A 27,220-nucleotide genomic window follows, 5' to 3' on the forward strand; every position below is an offset into this window, starting at 1 on the left:
CCCCAACATTTCCCCCCTCTGCTATATTTTTTTAATGCTTGTTTTGTATCTCTTGAGCTAAACACAAAAATTGTGCATTTAGGTACATCAATGTGGTAAATTTCATTGATTTTCAAATGTTAAATAAATTTTGGATACTTGACATAAATCCCCATCATCAGTCTAGTTTTTGTCTATGATGTATTTTCCTTTTACATATTGTTGTGACTTAAATTTTTGTTTAGAATTTCTGTACAGATTCATTGGAGATCCCATGAGAGGTATGTGGTTTTCTTTTCTTGTTATATCTTTGTCTTGGTTTGGTGTAGTGATAATACTGGCTTCATAGGAGAAATATTTCCTTGCTTTAATATTCTACAAGGGTTTAGTATTACTAATACTATTAGGAATTAGTATCATTTCTTCCTTACAGGTTTAATTGGATCACCAATAAAGCTATCTGGGTCTTATATTTTTTTCTTTGTAGAAAGGTTTTTACCTATACCTTCAATTTCTTTAATAGTCAATAAGGTTTATGAAATTGTCTGTTTTTCTTGAGTGAACTTTTGCAATTTGTGGCTTAAATAGAATATCTTCATTTCATCTAAATTGTCAAGTTAATTAACATAAACTGTTCATAATATCCCCATTATCAGTCTAGTATCTGTGAAATCTGTAGTTATATCCCTTCTCTGATTGCGGATATTGGTAATCTGTGTCTCCTCTTTTATTTCCCTCACTAGATGTTGATCAATTTTATTCATCTTAAAGAACTACCTTTGGGTTTCATTGATTTTCTCTTATTTTCCTTTTTTAAAATTTTACTGACTTATGGTCTTTATTATATCTTTTTTTCTTGCTTACTTGGAGATTAACTTATTTTTCCTTTTCTAGTTTCTCATAGTAGGAACTAAAGTCAATGACTGGAGACTTCTTTTTTAATAAAGCTATCTTGGGCCTGGTAGTGCTATAAATTTTCCAATAACACTTTAGTGACATTGCACAAATGGATATGTTGTTTTCAGTTTTATTCAACTCAAAATATGAATTTCTTCTCTGATTTATTTGGCTCAAAAATTATTTAGCAGTGGGGGCTAAGGTTGTAGCTCAGTGGTAAAGTGCTTGCCTCACAAGTGTGAGGCACTGGGTTCGATCCCCAGCACCACATAAAAACAAATATACTGTGTTGTTCATTTATATATATATATATATATATATATATATTTAGCAGCCTGGCACTTAAGTTTTCAAATATTTGAGAATTTTCCAGATTTTTCCATTATTGATTTCTCATTTTATTGTGTTCAGAGAATAAGCTTTGCCTGACTTTGAATACTTTTATATTTACTGATAATTTTTTTAAGATCCAGAATATAGTTTATCTTGGTAAATGTTCCATGTGCACTAAGCTCCTTGGGGGTTTTCTATAAATGTCAATTAATTTCAAATGGACGGATTGATTATGTCATTCACACTTTCTACAACCTTACTTTTATTTTTCGTTTTATGCCAATTGCTGAGGAGACGATATTGAAATTTCTAAATGTAATCTATAGGATTCATCATTTTCCTCATAATTCTATCAATTTTTATACTTCATATATTTTGAAGGTCTAATATTAAAAGTACAAGCATTTAGGTTTATTATATAATCTTGACTGATTCGTTTATCATTAGGAAATAACTTTCTTTAGTCCTGATGATATATTTTGCCCCACAACCTCTTTTGGTTTTATGTAGCTAATCCAGATTTCCTTTGACTAGTGTTTAACATGAGATACCTTTTTCAATCATTTTAATTTTGACTTCTTTGTGTCTTTCTATTTACAGTGTTATTCCCTTAGACATCTATTTGGGTCTTGCTTCTTTAGGCAATATGACAATCTCTATTTTTAACTGATGTATTTAGATACTTTCCACTTAATAGGATTACTGCTGTGCATAGGTGTAAGCTTAATATAATCTTCTATTTGTTCCTTCTGTTCTTTGTTCTTTTTCTTTTCTTTCTATCTTCTTTTGCAGAAATACCACTATCGGTATTTTTAGTGATTCCTCTATTGGCTTATTAAGCTATAACTCTGTTTTCTAATCTTAGTGCTTCAGGGTTTAGAATATACATCTTTAATTTGTCACAATCTACCTTCAGATGATACTATATTACTTCACATATTCAATAAGAACGTTACAATAGTTACTACCCTTCTGAGATTTATACTGTCATGTATTTTACTTTACATGTTTTCTAAGTCCCATACTACACTGATATTTGTCTTTAAACAGTCAATGACTTTTTAAAATGTTCAAATAAGAAAAATTATTTTAAATATTTATGCACACAGTCACCATTTTCAGTGTTCTTTACTCCTTTATTCCATTATTTCCATCTGCTGTCTTGGTGCAAGTGTAGGGTGAATTCTTTCAGCTTGTATGTCAGTACAAGTCTTTATTTTAGAAAGATATTTCACTGGGCATGATATTATCGGCCAACATTATTACTCTTCAAATACATTAAAGGTATCACTCCACTATATTCTCTGATGCCTAATTTCATGACAAGAAATCTGATGTCATCCTTAGTTCTTCTCTACATAAATGTCTTCTCTAACTGCTAAGATTGCTCTTTATCATTGGTTTTGAGCAATATATTTATGATATAATATACCTTGATATAGCTTTATTCATGCTTTTTGTACTCTAGTTCCATTTAATATCTTGGATCTGCAGATGTACAGGTACAGATGTACAGTTTTCACAAATTTTTGAAAAATTTTGGCCATCATTTCTTAAAATATTTTTCTGAATACCTCTCATCGCTCAACTTGAAACTGTCCCACAGCTCACTGATGCTCTGGTTCACTTTTCTTTAACAGAAGACATTTTCCCTGTGTTTCATTTGGGGTACTTCTCCTGCTATGTCCTCAAGTTCACAATTTCATCCCAATGCTTATTCTGACATTAATCCCATCCACTGTGTTTATCATATATTTTCAACTCTAGAAGTCTGATTTTCTTAAAATATATCTTCTATATCTCTTTTTACCTTTTTAACACACGAAATATAGTAGTAATAACTTTTAAAAAAATACCATTACCTCATTCTAACATCTCCACCAGTTCTCAGTTGGCTTTGATTGGATGATTCTTCTCCTCATCATTGTGGATTGTATTTTTCTTGCTTCTTTGCATGCCTGGTAAGCTTTGATTCGATGCCATACATTATGAATTACTATTCTTAATATTTCGTATACAATTAAATTACTGGAAACAATTTGATTCTCTTGGGTCTGAATATTTGTTAGGTATGACATAAATTGTAATAGTCAGTCCAAGGTAACACCCTTCTGATTATTCTACCCAACTTCCTTAGATAGTTTTTTCCAGGTGCTATTCTGGTCCCTGTGTTAGGACCTGTTCCTTCTAATCACTTAAGATTGTTTCTCTGACTTGCTAAGCAGTTTCATCACACTTATGTGCAGATCAATACCCTGCTGAACACTCAGAGAGCCTTTCACAGATTTCCAGAATTGTCTCTCAATGTAGCAACCTTCTTTTGGTACTCCACCCTGTGAATTCTAGTCACTTTGGTTTTCCTGGAATCTCAGCACCATCTCTCAATTCATGGTATCCTCTGGTTCTGCCTGACTTCCCCTTCTTTGTCATGGCTTGGCAATCTCTTAACATAATAAAAGCTGGGGCAACTAAAGAGCTCACAGCATTTGTTCCTTATGTTTCCAGAATCATTCTTGTTGCTTGATCTTCAATGTTACTGGATCTTCAAATTTTATCTGTTTGTGGGTTTTTTTCCATATTTGTTTTAGTTGTTTCAGTTGGGAAGGTGAAGCCAGTACCTATATAAAGCTATCATAGCTAGATGTAAAAGTCATTTGCTTTTCTTTTTCTTTTTATGGTGCTGGGGATTGAACACATCGCCTCATGTATGGTAGGCAAGTGCTCTACCACTGAGCTACATATCCCTTTTTCTCATTTGCTTATTTTTTAATAGCAGAATACATAATGAAATAAATTTTAAAAGTTAACTATAAAAGAGAGTAATATCAGGGTAGACAGAACTGGGACAAAAGCTAGAGTTCTTTCAAAATCAGGCAGGAGAATCACAAGTTCAAACCTAGCCTCAGCAACTTAGCAAGTCCCTACGCAACTTAGTGAGAACTATCTCTAAATAAAAAATAAAGAGGCAAGGTATGTGGCTCAGTGGATAGGAGCCCTGGGTTCAATCACTAGTACCAGAAAACAGAAACAACTTATTTTTACAAATTAACTTTGGCTCTTCTAAATATTTAAATAAGTGTAAAATAAACAAAAAAATCTTTAAAAAGTAACACCTAAATATTGAAAGCAAAAATGAAACAACCTGTGATATCATGTTGGTGACAAACCACAGAAATGAATTATTTCAAACATACCTTAGTGGGATATAGCTTAAAGACAAGAGAATTTCATTTCATTTCAGTAATACATTCCCTGAAAGTATTTTAAATAACATAAATATAGTCGTGTGTTGCTTAATGATGGGAATAAATTCTGAGAAACACATCTTAGGCAATTTCACTGTGTAAATATCATTGAGTATACTTATACAAACCTAGAAAATATAGCCATTTCCACACGTAGGTATTCATATATGGTATATCATCACTTTGGGGATAAAAACCTATAAGATATTATTATACTGAATTCTGTAGACAATTGTAACATTGGAAATGTTTATATATCTAAACATATCAAAACACAAAAAATATTAAAAATACTAGGTGACAAGAATTTTTTAGCTCCATTATTATGCACTAATGACCAAAATGTCATTAAGTGGCACAAGACTGTAAACAATTATATTGATATCATTGAAAACTGGAACTCCAACATCTGAGAAAGAAAACACAAATCTAAGATAGTTGAAGTGAAGTAAAATCTCTCTAGCATCCTGAATTTTCATGGGAATTATCTAAATGACATGATGAAAAATCCCCACATATTTCTGAGCTTTGTTCACTAAAAAAGCCTACAACTGACAGTCAATTTGAGCAATAAGCAATCCTAGTACTTGGAATGTACCCTCTAAATATCACTTCCTATTGAAAGGAACCAAAGTTCTTTTAGAGAAATAGTTCCTTCAAGGTCTGGACAGGGAATGTTTAAGATGAACTTGGAACATCTCATAGTTCAAAAGCAAGGGAAATAGGTAACAATGACCACTAGGTGGTGGCAAAGGGTCCCAGGAGCCAAGATAAGGAGGCTTCTACAAGGCAAAAGGGGGAGAAATTGAGCATCAGGTAAGAACAATTACTATTCCTAACTGGATTAAACACACCAAATATTTTTAAATGCATGACATCATATTAACTCTTAAATAAAAGTTAAAAATATTTCAAAAGCCCCTTTGGGTATCATTTGATAATGCTAGAATAATACCTTACTATTCTGAAAAGTGTTTAAATGAAGAAAAGGAATCAAATATTTATCTCCTGCCTTAACTATACAAACTGAATATCTGTGTAAAGAATAATCTATCATAGCCAGGCGCCATGGCACACACTTGTAATCCCAGTAGCTCGGGAGGCTGAGGAGGGAGGATAGCAAGTTCAAAGTCAGCCTCAGCAAAAGCGAATTGCTAAGCAACTCAGTGAGACCCTGTATATAAATAAAATACAAAATAGGGCTGGGGATATGGCTCACTAGCCAAGTGCCCCTGAGTTTAATCCCCAGTACCAAAAAAAAAAGAAAGAACAATCAATCATAAATTTTTATTTGTATAGGCATCCCAGCCTTTAAATGAAGAAAGAAAAATCCCAGTAACTCAGTCCATTGCTATTTTGCAACCTGTAATATATTAGCAAATCTCACCAAGGTCTCTGTTGACTAGTAGTCAGCATCAAAGGAGAGGACATGCAGATGTCAATGCAATAATTCCTATTAAGTTTTCTTAAGAAACAGAATTTCCAAGAAATATAAAGCAACAGAGAGAGGCTGAGGTTGTTAGCTCAGCACTTGCCTAGAATGCATGGTGCCCGACGTTCAATCCCCAGCACCACCAAAAAAAAAAAAAAAAAAAAAAATGGCAATAGAGAAAACAGGTTAAATTGTTGTACCAGGGGGATGTCATTTATTCACCCAAACTGCAATATATCCTAGAAGTCCCACAAACATATTTTTTTTCAATTATTGCAAAAAGTTACAACAAAAGGAGAAATCAATAGAGAGTAACTTATATGAAACTTGTTCTCCCACTGAAAGCAACCAGAAAGTTGGAATACATATATATATATATATATTTTTTTTTTTTTTTTTTTTTTTTTGGTACCAGGGATTGAACTCAGGAGCACTTGATCACTGAGCCACATCCCCAGTCTCAGCCCCATTTTGTATTTTATTTAGAGACAGGGTCTCACTGAGTTACTTAGCACCTCACTTTTGGCTTTGAACTCGTGATCCTCCTGTCTCAGCCCCCCAAGCCACTAGGATTAAGGCATATGCCACCATGCCCAGTCAAAATATATTTTTAAAGAGCTATTTTCAGATAGAAAGCCACAAGGGACATGCAACTGTTACCTCTAATAGCAGGAGAACAAATAGGTGAGCATTCTACCTGGAGGCACCCTCTAGACCTCAGTTTGGGAAGGGGAACCCAAATGGGGCACAACAGTCTCACTGAGGAGAGAGAGACCAGAGTTCCAGGAGATTAAGCAGCCAAAAATATGTAGAGAAAACTACCAGAAATATGGGAGCCACAAAGAAAAAGAGTTCCAGAAATCTGCATGGAGGTGGTCTTCAGTTTGGGGCTACATTCTAAGCAGTACCTTTGAGGGCCAAGAACAACTATAAGCTAACCAATCCCACAGTTGGCACTGAGCTGGGAGAAGTCTGAATTCCAGCTAGCCAGAGAGAGTTGACATACAAAAACAGTATGGTCAACAAGCTCATGAAGAAGTATTTGATCCAGGCATCATGGCATATGTCTCTAATCCCAGCAACTCAGAAGGTTGAGGCAGGAGGATCCCAAGTTTGAGGCTGGCAACTTATCAAGGGCCTAAGCAAGTTAGTGAGCCCCTATCTCAAAAGAAAAAAAAAGTTCACTCAATATCATTAATTATCAGGAAATAAACTCACAAAGACATACCCACTAGAATGGCCCAAGTGCTAGTGAAGATGAAGTTAAGTGGAAGTCTCCTAAATTGCTGGTGGAAGTATAAAATGATTGTGGTCATTTTTCAGCATGGCTTGACAGTATCACATAAGATAAAAACATACATTAAACATACATTAAACGTAGGAGGCAATTGCACTCCTAGGTATGAGTCCACTTATAGTGGCATATATATGAAACAGTACTGTAGGAAAAATGAATCTATAGTTTAAAAAAAAAGTTATCAGTGGTTGCCTGGAACAGGTGGTGAAGGAACTCACTGGGAAGGATCCCAAGGAAACCCCTTTTCTAGTGAAAAAACTGTTCTATATCTTGATTATGGTAGTTTTTACATAGGTATCTACATTTGTTAAAACTCAGAGTGTGCTTACTTTGGCAGCACATATACTAAAATTGGAACAATACAAAAAAAATTAGCATGGTCCCTGAGCAAGGATGACACCCACATTTGTGAAGCATTCCATAGTTTTGTGGAACCAACCCTTCAGCAGATGAATGGATAAAGAAACTGTGGTACATATATGAAATGGAATATTACTTATAGCATTAAAAGAGAAAAAAAAAATATGGCATCTGCGGGTGAATGGGAATATCAGGTTAAGGGAAGTAAGCCAATCCCAAAAACCAAAAGCTGTATGTTCTCTCTGAAAGTGGATGCTGACCCATAATGGGGGTGAGGTGTGTGGTAAGGGGCATGGAAAGAATGGAGGAACTTTGGACAAAGGGGAGGCAGGACAGGTGAGGGGGCATAGGGATAGGAAAGATGGTGGAATGAGATGAACCTCATTACCTGAGGTACATGTAGGACTACACCTGTGTTGTGTACAACTAGGAAAAGTTTTGTTCCATTTATATACAATGAATCGAAATGCATTCTGCTATCATGTATAACCAATTAGAACAAATTAAAAAAACTCACTGATGTTGGCTATCAAGGAATTACTGTTAAGTTGGGTGATGGCCCGTGGGTTCATTATACTATTCTCTATGCTTTTCTTTAAAGCTTTTCTAATTAAATTTATTTTTTAACTAGTACATAGAAACAAATATTATAATTATTGAAGTAGGTAACATGACATTTTGATGCATGTATACACTATGTAATGTTTAAATCAGTTAAATATATCTACCTCCTCAAACATCATTTCTCTATGGTAAAACTATCACCATCTTTTCTTCTAGTATTCTAAAATATACAGTATGTTATGGTTACCTATAGTCCCCTACTATTCTCTCTGCTCTTATTTGAAAGTTTCCATGATAAAAATACTAAAAATAATTTTTAAATTAAGATATAACTTCAAATTTTTAAAGGATTTCTATGTAGAAAAGAATTCAATTTTATAGAGGAAATCATGTGGAGGAAAATTTGGAGTCAATACAAGGATGAACTAGACAACAGAAGAACATATAGCCTTGTAAGTGAGTGACTCATGCTAGGAAATACTGGTGTACAGGCCTCATAACTACTCGTCAGGGCCACAGTAAAGAAAATTACAGCAATGAGTGAGAAACTAGACTAGCAGCCTTCCAAGGTTTCTTCTAACACTAAGATTCTACTAAGATTCCATTGATCAATGAATCTGATTGGTGCACATCTCCCAAACACATCAGAGCCTATTACTCTCCAGTCCTATCAGATATCATACTACTTGTTTAAGATTTTACATTGACTTGTTCATAATTTTTGCATATATTTGTTAAGTCCTTTTCTTAAGGCTTTCAAAAATCACAATCATGCCTTACACCTGTTAGACTCTTTTAGTCCTCGCACAATGTCCTGTACATACTGGGCCATCAAAATGCCTTTTTGAAATCTCCTTTCAAATCAGTCTCCTAACATTGTGCCTCTTCTTTGCCACTCACGTCTATGTCTTACCTATCACCGTACAATCACTGACCATACCTGTACCACATTCGTGTCCCCTGACCTAGACCTAGAGGAGGGCTCTGTGCATACCTACAAATATGAATAAAGAAATCCTTCCCATATCGTGAGGCTGTTAACTTTCCAAGTGATGCTGATTCATTCTGATAATCAAATTATGACTGTGGAAGACTGCTTTAATCACTGGAAATATCATTATTCTAACTGCCTGGCTTGTACATACCCCTTACCCAGGTGGCTGCCACCATCATGAACAAACATGGAGCCAACTGAAAAATGATTTGTTTCTCCTCACCACATCTTTTCCACCCTGGTGGTCTTTCCTCCCCAGGTATTCATTGTCTTTATACCACCTTCTGACTGCCTACATGAGAATTAGGGGGTGCGTGGGGGTAAAACCATTCAAAGTGCCAGACACCTCACCAGACATTTTACCTTGTCAAATCATTTAATTCTTATGATTGGAGTAAGCATTATCTACATTTTTCAGATGAGGAAAACTTTTTTTCCAAAGTTTAGTTATTTGCCCAAACTTCTAAATGATAACCTTGGGATTTGAAACCAGATCTACCTGGCTTCAAAATCTATACATTTTACAAGGAAAACAACAACATCATCTTTCTTACACAAGCCTTGAAATAACACAACCTACATGAAACAACTTCAGTTGAGGAGGATTACTGTCTCAATGGCCCTAGGACCATCTTATCCTCCAACCTCTAAAAGCTTTCTCATTCCTATAATTAAACTCCAAAAGTCCAATATCAACAAATACCAATGGGGGGGAGGTAAGTCCTAAAATGCTTAGATAAGTTTCTAGACAGATTAAATGTCTTGTTTGGATCATGATTTTCTTTAGAAAGATCAGCCTTAAGTGACTCTTTCTAAGAAACAGATCTAACCTAATTCCTTTCATTCTTAAAACTTTCTAAGGATCCCCACTATTAATGGGGATCCATTAATACTTTGGCTCATGACTTCCTTTAAGATTTGCTGGCCTCTCCAACAGGCCCATCCCCCTCCAACTTCACACTTTACAACACCAACTATTCACATTCTCCTGCCCTCCCCAAATATCCTTTTCTTCATGTTTTCATTTCTCTGAACACATTAATTCTGACTGCCAGCTTCCCCCACCGTCCTCCACCCCAGCCTGTCTAACCAACAACAAACCACATGTCAGACTCCTGTTTGCCCTTTGCCTGTGCTTCAAACACATCTCAACTACTTTCTGACCTTATTGATCACCCTTCCAACCATAATAAATGCATTTATGGACAATAATGTTCTACCATCAAATAAATACCTCTCTTTCTGCCATTATCTTACTGTGTTTCAAGTGAATGCTGTTATCTCCCTGCCAGAATGAAAGTTTCTGAGGGGAAGAACCAAGTTTTTACAGGTGTGCACATGTCCAGCCTTGGTAGACAGCAAATCTTCCTCATGTGCTAAACCAAGTAGCCACTAAAGCCACACTCCTATGGCTTTTGTTCCAGGAGCTATCTACTCAAAGGGTCAGGAGTCATTTTCATAAAGACATTTTAAGTTCTTCACTTCATGACCAGAAGCCACTTAAAAACTAATAAATAATCAACATTCTAATTGAAGAAACTATGTCAAACTTACCATCTTAGACAAATAAAGCAAGAATGAATATAACAAGAAAAGTATGCTGTCCAAAAGGGTGGCATCTTCTGGCTCTTCCACATTTATCTCTAGTTGGTTTTCTGTATCAGCAGCATCAACAGGAGTACCTTCTGTTATAAGTAGCTCTAAAATTGAAAGGGGAAATGGCTATTTTATTTTATGCTATAGAATACAAATTGTCTCTCTTCAGTTTCAATATTCATCGAGTATTTCACTAAATATATGAGTCACAGTGCCTGGAATATGTGGCTCTCCTAAAGACAATTAACACAGAGAAGAAAACTTCAAAATCCTAATTAGAGCTGTCAGACCCTTCAATTATAAAATGAACAATCTCCAGTCTACTCTCCACTACTTCCATGGCCATACAACTGCTACCAGAACAATATTTACTCAAGGAAAATTTTTAAACCAGAGATATATCGACAGGGTCACATTCAAAAAACATGGATTTAGTGCTGGTGAAACTTTTTGTTTAAAATTTTAGGAAAGCTGAAAGAGAGGGAATCTTGGTTTGCAGATTTGCAGGTGGAATGAGCCAAGGCTTAACACAGTATCTGGCACCTGGCAGAGATACTCAACAATTATTTATTGAACGGACAGATGACAGCTATTTAAAAAGAACACAGTAATACCAAGAGAGACTAAAGGGAATTGGGTACAGACCTGCATTGAGGCTCTGTGAATGAGGTAGAATTCCAGTTAGACCTGAGAGCTTGTAGGGGTGGAATTTCAGTATGAGTTACATGAGCCTGGGGTATGTTTGATAAAACAGCAGGAGTCCAACATGCAGTTATTAAGAAGTTGGACCAGTTGCCTCTAAGGTCTTTCTCAACCCTGAGGTTCTATTCACTACTATTTTTTTAAGCTTTTGCCTAATTTTTTTTTAGTTTTTGAGAGACCTTTATTTTATTTATTTGTATGCAGTGCTGAGAATCAAACCCAGTGCCTCATATGTTAGACAAGCGCTCTACCACTGAGCTACAACCCCAGACCCTCCATTCACTATTGGTCTATGAATTTGACTGCTGGTGAAGTCTGTCCCATTGGCTCAGCATCTCAGCACCTGAGACACATTAAATGACATTTGGGAAGATTTTACCTATTAATGGTCATTGACATCATTTTGTGGTGGAACCTAAAAGGCCAGGGAAATAATTCATTCTTAATTTTGTAACCCAAGTTTTCCCTAATCTTGAAAGTTTTGGAGCATGAAAATAACAAATCTTAATGGTGCGTGATTCATTTTCAGAACCTTATGGAGTTAAAGACAGTTCAGAAGTCAGTAGTGTTCGTATATGGATGTAATGTCTTCTTGAAAATGGGAGAACTGATATGTTATTCCTTCTCAAATTAACTGAATCCCCCCCCGCTATGAGTTCTCCTACACTGTGTGTGTGCAGATGGTGGGGGGGTTCAGATCAGTGCTGCCAAGCCCTGCACTGGTGCAGGATAATGCTTATAGCTATGCTTACAGACCAGAACCTTTAAAAACACAAAATACAGTAATTACGGCTTCATAGCACCATACTGGATGGATAAAATAAAACAATTAGTCATCATCTAATTTACTGATAAAATGAGAGTGAGCAACACAAAAGTAGAATTCTGTTGATGCCATTATTGGGGATTTTTTTTGAAAAATTGTTTCTCATCTCCCACTAGATACTGTGCACTATGATGAAGTATTCATAAGTGTAAATCTAAAATGGATTGCAGTTCTGTACTGTTTCCTGTAAGTATGTAGTATAAAGATCTGGACCATTGACTGAATTTGAAAAAGTTTAATTACCATGTCCAGGAAGCAAGTCAAAACAGGACTTGAGCTATATTATATTCCATTTAGAAGAAAAGAGAAAAAACACAGAATTTATGAGACTATGAACAGTGATTATTCAAGCTAACTTGTACCAGGCCAGACTTTCCTGGAAGGCCTGCTAAACACAGATTGTGGGTCCCACCCCCAGAGTTTCTGGTGGTGTTGGTCTGGTTGAAAACTACAGTTTTAGAGCATAAGGCCTTTGAAGAATAATATTTTAGTTGTAAATGGTTTACACAAGCTAGTCATAGCTAAACATTTGCTTTTAGGTGAGTTACAGTCTCTGGCCTATTTTTGATTTCTGTTCATCTTTATTCTTGCTTTTCTCTCACTTAAGAGATTTTTTTTTGAACTCACATGTACCTATATCACGCTCTGCTCTATTCCGTACCTTTGGCAACAAATATCCTTGAAAGCCTTCATTATGATAATGCCTCTGCTTTGTAGAGAAAAATTGGCAAGCTTTACCTGGGTCTACTTTCTCAGTATTTGGGATCTTAGACACTTCTGAAACACCCATGTCCTCAGTCACAGGTTGATTCAAGAGGCTGGCCTCTTCAGGATGGTTCATATTAAAATGATGACTCAGGAGGGGAGGCTCTTCATGAAGATTTCTATTAAGACGATTTGTGTTCTCTTTAGGAAAATCATCTTCATGGGGTGGCTGCATCTCTACAAGGGAGAAGAATGCATTGAGCCAGATGGATGACACTATCTACCCCCACTTAAGCCCAATGATCAGCACTCCCCCTCAGCACACAGCTCCAGATACCTCAACACTGCCCTCCATGTCCTGGCATGCGCCCACGAGAACAACTGGGCAAGGATACGGGAGGGTTAATTGTTTTCATCCCATTTAAAGGATGACTGAACTATACAGTCAAATTTATAAAGAAGCCTTTAATCCAAAGTATTTCATAAACAAATACATTTATGATAGAGGCTTCAATAACTTACCTTCCCTTGGCAAACCAACATACACCCACATGAATAAATGTGGAGAAGAGAATTCTGGTCCAGAACAAAAGTGTGAAATGTCTCTTCTGCTCAGAAATAACAGGAACTCTTTCATCTACAAGTGTGCTGGTCTCAACGAACCAGTATAGAGAAGGGAATTCCATAAGTCTAGCTTGCTTAATGTGCCTTTCAAATATGTTCAAAGTGACCTAGGAGCCAAATGGTGAACCTATCTCCTTCCTGAGCTCAGGACGTAGACCAATAGGATCCAGAGCAAAGATTATCTCTTTACAGCTTCATATTCTACCCTGAACATTCACTTGCACTTTGCATTCTTATCCAAAATATATCTGCTTTGATTAAATGTACAACTGTTTTCTTCCCCCAATTATCAGGTAAAATCAGCACTCTTGGGAAGTAAATTTTCCAATGGCTTTATGTCCTTCTGGAATTCTTATCATATACTCTCAGTTGAAATATTTCATTTTGAAAAACAATGGATAGAGATGATCAAATATGAAACCAGGAAACAAAGCTTTTATCAGGATATTGGCTCATTGTCAGTTTGACAAATATTTAATTGAAAGGCTTCTATGTGTCAAGCACTACATTACAAGGCTTGTCATCCTGGTTCCATCCTTGATTAATATGAATGTAAGGACCTTAGAACCCAGTGGAGTAAAACCAGAATAAGTGACCTCTCCCCCAAGAGACTGGAAATAGCATGGTATCCACAAAAGATAAATGCTGGGGAGGGGAATTCAGGCAAGCTATCCATTAAAAGTTATTCTAGGGCTAGGGTTGAGTGGTAGAGCACTTGCCTAGTACAGGTAAGGCACTGGGTTCGATCCTCAGCACCACATAAAAAGAGATTAAATACTAAAAAAAAAAAGGTTATGCTAGTCACTCCACACGCACATGATCTAGTACAGGTATTTTATGATTAAGAAATTATGTTTAATAAAGCCCTTTTATAATTTTAACATAAAATGTGTACTGTTAACAGGTCTTCTTTTGTGCATTAGTTTCTCATTTAATCTTTCTCTTTAGTTTTTATAAAATTTCTTATTGAACATGCTAACCAATCCCAACTGTCCTAAAGGAAAAAAAAGAATAAGCAATATCCTTTGATGCTGTAGCCCAAAAGAATGAATAAAGGAACATATGGGGCTCCTGAGTCAGCCTTCTTTCTCCTTTAGGCACATGGAAACTGAACAGAACTTTACAATAATACACGAAAACATCTGGAAGAACAACTCCTTTTCTCCAGCCCAAGCCGCAGGCAGGTATTTACCTTCAGCTTTAGCCCAGATTTCCTCTAGAGGCGGCGCTGTTATCAAAGGAGCAGTCTCCTCCACTGTGGAGTGCTTGTACCTCACAAAATAGATCAAGTCTTGGATATCATTAAGCACTGCAGCCTCTTCAAATATGTTACTTTGTTTTATTTCTGTGTCTGTATTATCATTCACACGATTATAAAGCATTTGCTCTGCTACGCTCAAAATGTGTGACTCAGAGGCATGGAAGACCTTATCTAGAACTTTTTCCACATTATAGGGCAGGCTCTCCTGCTGTGCTGACTTCAGCTTTAAAGACATTTCTTGCAACATGGCTTCCAGTTCTTGGACATCAAAGTACTTCAGGAAGCGTTGCAAGGACTTTTGTTCTATAAAGAAGCCGCGGATTATGGGCAAGTCTTCCTCCTGATCGCTAAGCTCTGGCTTTAGGGCTATATGTGGACTCTGTGGGAATATATCATCTTCAAGGTCTGCAGAAGCAGGACCCTGGCTTTTTGCGTCTGTGATATGCCCTATGTCCTCAAGGTCCTCTTTTGAGATTTCTTTTCCAGTAGCATTTTGTGTAGACCCTAAAGTGTTCAGATGTTCCTTATGGTTGTCTTTTTCAAGATCGTCAGAATCTTTATCCTGAAATACTTCACTTATCCCTGAAGTCTGAGTGTTTTCCTCGTCACTTCTGTCAAAGAGTCCCTGGGCTTCCTCATCTGCCAGAGGACTTTCCTCCTTTCCCATTTCCATATCACCTCGTTCCTTGTCCATCATGTCTACCCTTTTGGCTGTGGTTTCTGTTTTCTTAAAAATCTCCCAAATTATACTCATTTCTTGTTTGTTTTCTTTGGTTTCTAGATCAGGATTGATAGTCTCTAAAATTGCTTTCTCAAGAACTTGATGGTTAACATTCTGAATCCCAGAATGTTTTTCTTTTGACTGTTTTGCACTTACAGCATTTTCATCCTCTAGTAGTTCTTCAGGGGGATAATAATCCTCCTCTACTGCTGCTGGCCTTTTGGTATGGTGACCCAGTACTTCTACCTCGTCAGTTTGCTCTGTTTTTTTTTTTTTTATTTCCTGAGTCTCCTGTGTTACCTTATGCTGAATCAATTCTTCAGCCGAGGACTGCTCTTTACCCTCATCCTTGGAAAGCCCTATCTTCTCATTTACTTGACTAACTGTAACAATCACATCTCTTTCTTGTTGCCAAGATAGATTTTTTCCAGGACTGGGGACCTCTTCTTCCAGTTCTCTTAACAAACCGATTCCATCTGGAGAGGAGAATCTAGATTGATTTTCAGTTTTCAGAACTAGTCCCTCTTTAATTTCCTGAGGTTGATGCTCCACTGAGTCTATGTGCAGGGTTGATGTATTTACTGAACGTGGATTGTCCATTCCATCTTTGGATGCATCATTTTGATTATCTCCCAGGAATGTTGTAATACCCAAGGATTCTGGTGGTTTACTCTGTTCTTGGGTCGTCAGAATCTCAAAGCTATCTTCCAAAATCTTCTCTCCAGGTGAAGAGAGTTCTTCATTCACTTCTTTTGAGTCTTTTGAGGTATGGATAACTGCTTCTTTGTTTTCAAAGATTGATTTTAATGTGACCTTGCTCTTTTCAACAGCTGGTAATGAGCTGAGCTTATTGCTTTGAGGAGAAGTATATGCAATCATCCCTTCTACCTTCTCATCCTCTAATTCTGAAACATCTGGCATCAGGTGCTTCTTAGGCTCCTGAACATCTGTTTCTTTTCCTCTAATATGAAGTTCGATGTCCACTTTTGGCTCTTCATCATTATCTGTCTTAGAGGTTTCCACAAAAATACCATATTCTGCACTTTCGGGATAAATATAATCTGTTGCTGCTTGTGATTTCTTCTGTTTTTTATCTGGGACTAAAGCTTCCTCATCTTCTTTTTCTTCTTCTGAATAAGAATTCTCCAAATCCATCATATCTGTTTTCTTATCACCACCTGTGCCAATAAATAAAGTATCCTCCAAGGTTGTCAGTATATTTTTATCATCATCTTTGATGCCCGGGGGCAGAGTTACCTCAACCTTATCTTCTTCATTTGAATTCTGCTCTTTACCTATTGAATCTTTCTCCACTCCAAACTCCACTGTGAATTTCATGTCTTCTTCATTTATAAAGGTTAGTAATGGGAGCTCCCCAAAGCTTTCCTCAGTCTCCTCTTCTTCCTTATCAAATGCATAATAATCAGCATCCAATTCCTTGTCATCAAAATCATCTTCTAATGAAGTCACCAGTCTGGGCATCTCATCATCAGACACAAGTGCATCAGCAGTAGAGCCAAATTTGGTTTTCAAGTCTAATGTCATTTCTTTTTTCAAAAGTTTATAAGCATCAGTCTTCTGTTCATTTGAGACCTGAGAAATGTTGCTGGTTTTGTTTTTTTCACTTTCTGGCACTTTCAATTTATCTGGTAGTATTTCTTCAAAAAGCTCAAATGAGGTTTGTTCACCCTGAGCATTATCTGTTTGACTATCTGCATGAGGATGGTTCTTCGGAGCCAAAAATTGTTCCTCAAGATCCAAAGTGTTTTCTGAGAATGCACTTTCAATTTGTTGTGAGTTCGCTTCTACTGGTTTAGGTTCAGGTTCAACATCCTGGGAGACTTCAGGAAATTGTTCCACTTTTTCTATAGCTTTCTCAGAATCTTCATTTGCAGAATCATACAATTCCAAAAATCCTAGTTCTTTTACGTTATAATTATCAAAATCATCTATTCCAACATCAAAACACACAAAATCTGTCTCCTGTAAGGAAAAGAAAACCATTAGTGTGTCAATAACAAAGTGTCACAAAAGCAAACTCATCCACGCTCCCAAATTCAGGATTGGTTCTAAAGAATCTTTGGGGTCAACCAGATTACCTTTCTCCAACCCCCATTGGCTAACTCCATCTATGGCTGAGTAAATCTGTCTTTTTCTAGACTACAGTGTTAGAAAGTCTAGTCTTTCTTTCTTTCTTTCTTTTTTTAACATGGGTCATATTCTTTAAAAAGCATAATGAGTAAAAATGGTGACAACTTGGTCTCCAACTGCCTGACTCTTGGGTCTCTCTCAATTTGCTCTGAACGTAAGTAGGGAAAGGCAAGGTATCACTTATAGGATCCTCCAGCTCTTAATATCTACATCTATGTTTCAGAAATTTAACTCTTAATCATTTGCTCAGGAGAAGCTGGAAGATCCTGCAGCATTGAGAAAGATGAATCAGTTTTAAAGTATCTTACTGAGATACAAGTACATTTGATGGAATGAAGAATGATATTAAGGAGGCTCCTCACATTATTATTACCACAAGAACAAACTGAAAACAAGATTCAACAAGGTATACACCTTTCTCTTCATCAGGGTTTCACAGTCACTAAGATCTCTCTCAGGACTATCTATATATTTATCTAGTCTTCCTTCTTGCCACTAGTAAGCAAATTGATATAAAAGGAGCCATAGTATGAATGGATTTTTTTTTAAAATTTCCATCTCCTAATTAAATCTTCATAATATTCTGCAGGGGTTCCTGGGGTGGGGGAGGCAGTTCAATGTAGTAGGGATGAGTGATTTCCTCTCCTCATCACATGCATTTCTAAGCCATGAGGGATGCATGTAATGGGAAATATAATGAGAACGCAGAGTTCCAAACAAATGAGTTCTCTGTAATCAGTGAACTGCTGTCACAGCTTAAATCCCAAGAACTCTCTTTACCAACAATGAAGTCCAACAAGCAACAGAAGTGATTTTATGACCCCTGAGATTATGAAGAAATTTTAGGAACAGCAACAACAAACAGGATGACTTTATCCATTCAGCCCATCTAATCTAAGAGCTGTCCTAGCCTAGCAGCTTGCATATTCTACAAAGAGCTGTCCAAAGATGTTTCAGTGTTGGTGGGCATCAATTACTATACAATTTAAAACTCTAGAAAATAATCAGCTGAAGTGAGAATTCTAGAACAGGAAATCCTTTCAGTCACAAAATCAATTTAAGTCAGAGCACCATACAGGAATGTTGTATAAAGGAAGCAGTTGGGGCCTTAAAAGATCTGAGACTGAACATCACCTGAAACGCTCAGGTCCCCTTTTCCACATCTATAACATGACTATGAACCCATATATGACTAAGAATAAGAAAACCTTTGTAAGTACATATTTCTAGCCTAGTATAAAAGTTAGAGTTTATTAATTTAACCTAAATATACTTAAAATGTCTAATAACTGTCCAATGAGTTTTGCCTGTAAAATGAAATTATTTACCTCTTAAATTTAATAGCCAAGGGCAAATATATTAAATCATTTATTTTTCACATATAAAACAGAAGAGAAAAGCCCTATAGTTGAGTAAACAGCCTTCTACAAGAATATCTGTTTCAATATATTAGACAACTCTCAGATTATAATATAATCACCCTTGAATGCCTTTCAAACTTTTTTTTTACAGGTAGTCTGATTTCAAATGAAAATCTGATACACAAATGTTAGATTGCCCCCCAAACACATTATAAAACTTTCAGAAGCAGTTAACTGAATATAACTGATGGATTTATAAGCCAGTTTACAATTGAGAACAAAAAAGAAATCCATAACTTACATCTGTTGGAATTTGTAGCTCTTCTTTAGTATATTCACGAACTACCTTGATGAAATCTTTTGGAAAGAATCCAAAAATACGGCCAACCTATAGTGCAAAAGAGACAAATATCAAATAAATTCTGTACAAGGAATATAAATAAGAGATTTATCAGAAGTGGCAGGAAATATACACATAAGAGATAGGTATATGGTATAACCAAGAAAGAAAGTTGCTATAAAAATTACACTGAGATTATTATTCCAAATAAAAATTAAGTACGGAACAGTTAAAACATTTCCAACCACTGAAGTTTTCTTTTTTACATTTAGCTTAATTCTCAACACAGAGCATATAAAGTTAAGACTTCTGAAGTAAATAAAAGATCTGCATAGGAGATTATTGTATATTATATGGTTAAAACTATGTAAATCAAAGCTGGTTATAAATGCAATTCCAAATACCCTCTAGCAAGAATTTACCTGTACATTTTGTAGCATTGCTCAATAAACCAATATTTATGTCTTTCTTAACCAATACACAACAGTCATAAAAATTAATAAGTAAAAACAATACAAAATCTCTAAAATGTATTACCACTATAGCAAATGTATTGATAGTATATGCTTTCCTAGCTTTTTCCAAATCTACTTTTACAAGTACTTGGGGAGAAAATAAAATTACAATATAATGCATATGAAACCACATATCAAGCTTCAGTTTCACCCAAAATAAATCCTCTGCAGAAAAGAAACCCATTTATTTTCAGCACCAACAGCTAAATTATATGAAGTTACATAAAGTGTACAAAAGGTATATAAAGCTCCCCTTGAGAAAGACACTCTTATTACTAACTACTGACTAAAAGGAACAGAAAATTCTTGCCAATAATTAAAGGAAACTGATAGGCAAATCAAATGCCCAAAAAAGAAAATTAAAAAAGACATCTTATCACTACCTCTAAAATATCCCCATTCATGAATGTTCTTGTTACATCTAGAAACCATCTGAGAGCCAGAATTAGTGGTAGAATACTGCCATGAAGATTAGATAAGACGGAGCAATTAAAAGCTTCATCACTGCAGATAAAGTCTGAGACTCTAGAAAACCAACAACATTGCAGAATGAAAACTAAAAACTCAAAAGGAGAATCATTTTGAAAACTAAAGAGTTTTTAATTTCTTAAGTATAACACTCATGACATGAGAGGAGAGTCTGAGGGGAAATACACTTTTCCCTTGTGATGAAAATTCTATTAAGGTTAAATTTGGAAAAGGGAAAGAAACCAGAGATGTATGGAGAAAGGAAACACATTTATCTCTTCTTAATCTGTGTCAGTTGAGACCATAGATTATATAAAGCTCCATAATTACACACTGGGTGGTATCCCATTTCTTGTGATATGAAAAAAAAAATGATGCAGAATCATGGAGGCTCATGACTGGAAATAATTTTTGTATCTAATTTTGCTTCCATACATCATCCCTGCCAAGGTGCTGTTGATTTGATTTGTGGGTGGGGAGCAAAGAACTGCCACAAGAGAACAAATTCTGCATAAGCTACTATCAGAACAAATGCACTTAAGTGCCACTGCCCTGAAAGGAAATATTCAAAAGGAAGATGGATTAGACAGGGGTCCTTTCCTAACTGAGTTTTTCACTTTATAGGGAGCTAAGATAAAACACAACCTGACTGAAGGCAAAGAAGACAAATGAATGCCACAGGAGCAATGCAAACAAAGTGCCACCCAAACACTCATCAGTCGGCAAAGATCCTTTCTGGTCAGGTGCTGAAAGCAGGGCTCCTCAGGAAGACAGGATGAGTGCTGCCACCCAGAATGGCAAGAGTCCTAGGGATGAATATAGTTAACAGGCTACAATGTGGCAGGAGAAAATGTAAATCAAGCCCATTTATCCAAAAGCTCAAAGAAGGGGAGAAAGATGACTACTATATGAAAAATGCCACTTAGGTACATGGAAAAACAGTTCCAAGTTTAAAGGTAACCAATCCTATTTGGTATACTTGAAAGAAACAATAGATGGTTCTTTATATGGAGTACTGCAACTGGGACTCTGTCTAAATATAAAGTTTGTACCTAGAGGCACCATGTTTCAAGATCATTCCCTAAGAATCAGAAATGGCAGCAAAATGAAACTAGTTTTCCCATGGGGATACTCTTATTATCTGCTGTGTGGTGTTTTATTTAGGGTGAGAACTTTCAAGGATGCAACCCGGAATGTCTCTAAACTGGAACATTCCTACAGTCATCAAAGACCCTTGCTACTATTTTAAGTAAACAATCCATATATCACATTTTTTAAATGAAAAGGACAATACTCATAAGCCTCTCAATGAGGTCACTCCTAGTGAATCTCCCCATTTAAAATATCAAAGCATGATATAAACAATGTCATGTCTTTCATCAGAAGATCCATACAACTGGCTGGAAGTAGAACCCCTGGGGGAACCTTCAGGCATAGAATATAGGAAAAGCAGGAAATGGATGACCCAGAAGTTGCAAAAAAGAAAAAAAAGGTGAAAAAAAGCACATAATGAACATAATATTCTGCTTTTTTAGAGTAAAAACAGCACAAATGATTAGGTAAAATACACAAAAAATCAACTTTAAATATGCATGCCTGAGTTACTATCTCGGACTTAATTTACAGGATTAACTCTAATGTCCATGAATCCTTCCCTTTCGAAGCAGCAAAGCTAAGAATTGTCAGGTTTTCACCATGACAACCTTTATGATGTGTAGAGCCTTCTGGAACTTGATGTGAGGGGTAGCAACCACAACCAGTTCAGTTCTGTTTCAGAAAGTCTCCTGACATTCTATGCTGTGCCAGGCCTAAGGTGTGTTAGGAGCACAGGGCCTGGCAAAGAGGTCAGGTTAACTCTACAAAGACCCCAAGAAATCAGTCATTTAAATCTACACTGCTAAAAAACCCATCAAAAGTAAGAATATAACACCTGTCAAACTTTTACTTACACTTCTGGCCCAAAGTTCTGGTGATACCTCTGCAAGTTTATAGTAGACATATACAGGGTCACCTTTTTTAAAATTCACAAAACGACAATCTGGTCCTATGAAATCTTCAAGAGCTTCACCTCGATACATTAACACTGTATATAAACATTGAAAAAAGAAAAACATTAGGATTTGATTTTTCACAGTCCATATTGACTAATCAGGAAATATGAATCCCAATATGAACAAAAATCAAGTTTTTCCAGTACTCTCTGGAATCATTTTTAATTCACCTGCTCAAAGTATCTAAAATCCTTAGAGATTTTATTGCTATAAAATACAATATTCCCTGCAATTAGACAAGGGAAAAGGAAGCTTCTCTATTTTTCTCTGTGCTGAGAAATAAAAAGCAAAGTGGCTACCACCAACCATGGCTGGTTTCAGTGAAACTCCTGGTTCTTGCAGGCCTCAATTTTTTTCTGTTTCATAATCATAAAAAGCTTCATTTTGCAAATATGTAAATCCAAATGTAGACACGGACAGGCTTAAGTATGGCTTTATGCAGAGGTAATAGGGAAGAGGTTAGAATATCCAGGAACCCCCAAGGGGTTAATTAACTTGAACTAACTGCTAAAAGACATTACCTTTAAGTGGCTGCAAGTGCTACCATGCAGCCATAAACACTGTCAATTTCATTTGCAGCAGAGTTGCTGTCTCTGTGTTCAGGATCTGGGTAAATTACCAGGAAATGTATTTTCTCTGAGCAAATATTGTTGACTATATCCAACATTAAGATTGTTTCAAAACATCCTCATTCGTATTTTGTTTAATAAACAAAATCAAAAGTGGGTATCCTATCTGACAAGGAACAAGTTTAACCACGAGAAAAGGTCAGGCAATACCTTCATGCTTAAAATGCAGGACTAGAATCACAATTGATCTAGAAACTGGTAGAAGCAACATTTTTCTTTTGGTTGACCAAATACACAGTTTCTGATTTAAGACGAAATGGACAATAGATGTATGTAAAAAGCACAAAGAAATGGAAATAACACTTTTTCTAAAAGCCAATTAGCAATAAAATACACAAGAATGTGTGTTTTATAAAAATATATGTCTGAGGAACAAACACAGATTTGGAGAGGGTAACTTGTTTTTTTGAAGCTAAAATAGGACTATTTTCAGAACTATCAGCATCCTAATTCATATATAATTAAGAGGCCTAGTTGAAGGTGAGAGACACTTTAAGGTGGGGAATTCTCATCACAAGTGGAAATGGCAATGTTTCTCTTGTTCCCCCTTAGGTCATAAAGGATTTACAAATCAGCAATATATTAGGTGACATCATAATGCATACTATGGAGCACCTATTTAGTTCTTTTTTTTTGGAGCACTTATTTGGAAGGCACACAAGGACACCTGACATACACACCTCACTACTTCCTACAACACAACACAGACCCACCTGTTGTGTTTGGTCACATCTGTTTGGACACAGGCCATTTCTCAAGTTATGTTACCTCACTGAACCTTACCAACAACATGTCTTAGTACTGAGTAAGCATCAGTGATGAGATTGTCCAGGTAGCCCACGTAGGATAGCGCTCGATAGCAAAGAATAGCAAAACTGAAAGGAAATATCATGGCAGCTGCTTTGCTTCTCTGAGTGTTTATTTACTCCAGCCTTAGGGTTACCTCTAGGAACTGCTTAACATATATTGGAGACATCTTTTTTCTTTATTGGAGTGGAAGAAACAATTCAAATTATAAAATTTGTTTTTGGTAACACCAATTTAGGCATAAAGAGCTCAATGGTAAACTTCTTGACCTTTTTAGCATTAATATTTTAAAATATGTATTGCTTACAATTTATGGACAACACGGTCATCAAGTTGCAAGGTTACTAGAAACCAAGCGGGAGGCCATAAGAAGTATTCTGGGCCAGTAAATATATAGAGGAAAGAGGTTCCAACAACACTAGCGACTGAGTCTAAAACTGAATTGGCTTATAAAATCTTGGAGTATTTATTATTGTTATTGCAACAAACCTCTTCATCTGAATCTGAATGGCTATATCTTCCCCACAGCCCACCTCCAATACAGGACTGGGAAGCAATTCTGTCTGCTTCCTGCACACAGAAGAGGCTGCAGTTCCCAGGTGGCTGGTGCAGATCCTTGGCTTCTTTCAAAAGCAAAAGATTATTGGCCCACCTGCTACCCTACCTCAAATATGAAGGGAGGCTTCTATGCACAGAAATGACAGGATTGAAGCAGAGTCGGGGCCGAGACCTTGGAACACATTGCATGCCTGGACTCAGTGCTCTTCCCAAGCCTAAACTCTAGTCCCTGTTAAAAGGCAAAACCAGCCCAATCCCCAGTGCAGCAAAAGGACGAAGGGGCCAGTGAGCCTTTCCCAAGGAGCCCCACCATCAACCTGCCGCTGGGATTAGGGCCACCGAGCCCTGGAGAGCATCTGCCCTTATACCACACCAGCCCAGGTCCCTGTGGAGGGGGCAGAAAAGCGCTCTGCTACAGCGTGGGGAGCCCCGGGCTTGCGGTGCACAACCCCATCACAACCAGATCACCCACTGAGATCCTAGGCGAATCCTGGAAGGGAAGAAACTGAGAGCTGTCCCTGGGGAATCGTGTTTCCCAACCCCCGCCTCAGTCAGTAGAGAAAAATAAGAAGCTGGCAACTAGTGGGAGTCGAAGCCCCCCCCCAACCGGAGCGGGCTGGCTGGGGCGCCGGCAGAGCTGGAGGGGACACACGCAGGGTCCCGAGGCTCTGTCACTCCTGCGCCCCACCCGTCATCCTGCGACCCCCTAGCCCAGCCCGAGGGGCTGGGGACCGGGGGATCGGAGCCCCATGCGGCCCCAAAGAGCCACCGCGGAGACCCCGGGCTGCCTGCCCGCCTGCACACTCACTGCTGCATTCCTCATCTGCACAGAGTTTGTGCTTGGACAAGCGCTGGCCGGTGATCAGGTCCGGTTGGCCCGGCACTCGCCAGGCCGGCCACAGCACGAACAGACAGAAGAGCAGCAGTGGCGCCACAACCATGTTGTGGTCACCTCGGGGAGCCGGTGACCCGGTGGAGTAGGCTGCAGCAGGCAGCGCCGGAGGCCTGCGTCAGGGGGCGGGTGGGTAGCAAAGCTTGGAGGGGTGGAGCCCGGGAAGGCTTAAGCCTTTCCCGGGTGACACGTCAGCAGGGATATCTGGGGGTCGATCCACAGACTCTACTGGAGAACTGCATGGAGCTGGAGCTCCGTCCTTCTCTAGTCGAGACCTTCTCCTCAACTGAAGACCTTCTCCTCTAGTCGCTGCCTTGGCAACTAGAACTCTCCTTCTCGTCCAATCACCTGCCTTTGCTTCTGTGCCCTCACAAGCGACCCTCCCTGTGATTCTAGTTGTCACCCACCCATCCCCACCCACCCCCCACCCCCGCCAACTGGTCCTTTCTGGCTTTCCTCAACGTCTCATTTCTGGTCCATCCTGAACTAGCCCACTCCACCATCACTCCCATCCCTCATTCCTGGTCTGGTACCTCCTTTTCTGAACTACCAAATCCCACCCCTGACTTGTCACAGCTAGTCTATGGTTCCAAGCTCCCTCCCCTTCAAACTCCTAGAGGTTCCTTGAAGCCCCACCCCAAGATCCCTCTGATTAGGAAAGGGGAAGGTGAATGGAACTGTGAGTGAGGGTGTAAACTGGAGACAGTGGCCTGCTTTATTTTTTAAGGCAGGGACAGGTGGGGGCAGAGAGATGGACATTAGTCTTTGGGCTAAGATCTTAAGATTCTTATCTTTATCCATAAGGGAAGAAGTCATTTAATTCAACAGCATATTTTTAACTTTCATTTTGTGCTACCATTCATGCCAGACGCTGGACAAAGCCCTAGCATGGTGTGGGAGTGGATGAAAATCAAAAGACAAGATATCTGGTCCTGGTCCAAAAAAGTCCACAACTTAGTGGGAACCAACTGACAAAACCGATTATCAGAGAAGAAAGCTAGTAGCTAACATTTCTTGAATGCTTTCTTTATGTCCAGTTGTTATTCTGAAGGTTTTATACATATCAATTAATTTAATCTTCATAACAATAGTACCTTACAGTAGTAGTAGGTCGTATTCCAATCCTTATTTTAGAGTAAATTGAGCAGTGAGTAATGGAGTGAGTAATGGAGCTAAGTTTCAAGCCCAAGGAGTAGACTCCTTTTCATCACAACCTATCAACTAACAAGCAATTGTACTTTCTGACAAGAGGAGCAAAATCTGATTTAAATCATAATATAGCTGAATTATTGATATGTACAGTTAAAGGGGGGGGGGAAGGCACAAGCTAGCCAGCCCAAGGAAGAGTGTCTGCAATGCTCCCATCTTGGGTGGAGCCATTCTCGTTTGTCTGTGACCAAGGGCTTGTCACTATAGTCTCTGCTAAGGTTATTCATCAACCTCCAACAATGAACCCATCAGTTGTTTCCCCAAATTAACTGAATCTTTAAAATTTAGAGAAAAGAATGTAGTCCACCATGTTCATAATGTTAAATAAAGAAAACGATGGGAAAAAGAGGTGTGCACAAACATTTGTCTACAGGGGCCATGAGAGGTCCCCGTTGGTCCAGTGTACTTCTGCGCTTTCTGGAGAACCAGTGGATCATACAGAGAAACTGTCTATCTGAGTCATTCTTCATTTCTTTTCTACCATGTATTTATTATGTTATAAAATGTATCTAGTAGGCATCTCTAACAACATGTTGAAAACTGAATTCATTTTTCTCTCAAAATCTGCTCCTTTCAGTCTTCCCTATCTCAGAAATAAGAATGACCATTTATTCCCATTATCCAGGTGCTCAAAGCCCAAAACTTACATACCATCTTTGATCTCTTTTCTCTCACATTCCAACTCCAGTCCATTAGACAATAT

The 27,220-nt window shown here is 37.6% G+C and overlaps 1 non-coding gene and 1 pseudogene across 1 annotated transcript; one reads left to right on the forward strand and one right to left on the reverse strand.

Annotated features, from left to right (window-relative positions):
* Positions 1–25,357, reverse strand: part of LOC144250968 (transport and Golgi organization protein 1 homolog) — a 47,227-nt pseudogene extending 21,870 nt beyond the window's left edge.
* Positions 7,505–7,611, forward strand: LOC144251203 (U6 spliceosomal RNA). Its single transcript, XR_013342637.1, has one exon. It is a non-coding gene; the product is annotated as a U6 spliceosomal RNA (small nuclear RNA).
* Positions 25,358–27,220: the final 1,863 nt, after the last annotated feature.

This window comes from Urocitellus parryii, chromosome Y (genome assembly GCF_045843805.1).
Source record: "Urocitellus parryii isolate mUroPar1 chromosome Y, mUroPar1.hap1, whole genome shotgun sequence".
Lineage (NCBI taxonomy): Eukaryota > Metazoa > Chordata > Mammalia > Rodentia > Sciuridae > Urocitellus > Urocitellus parryii.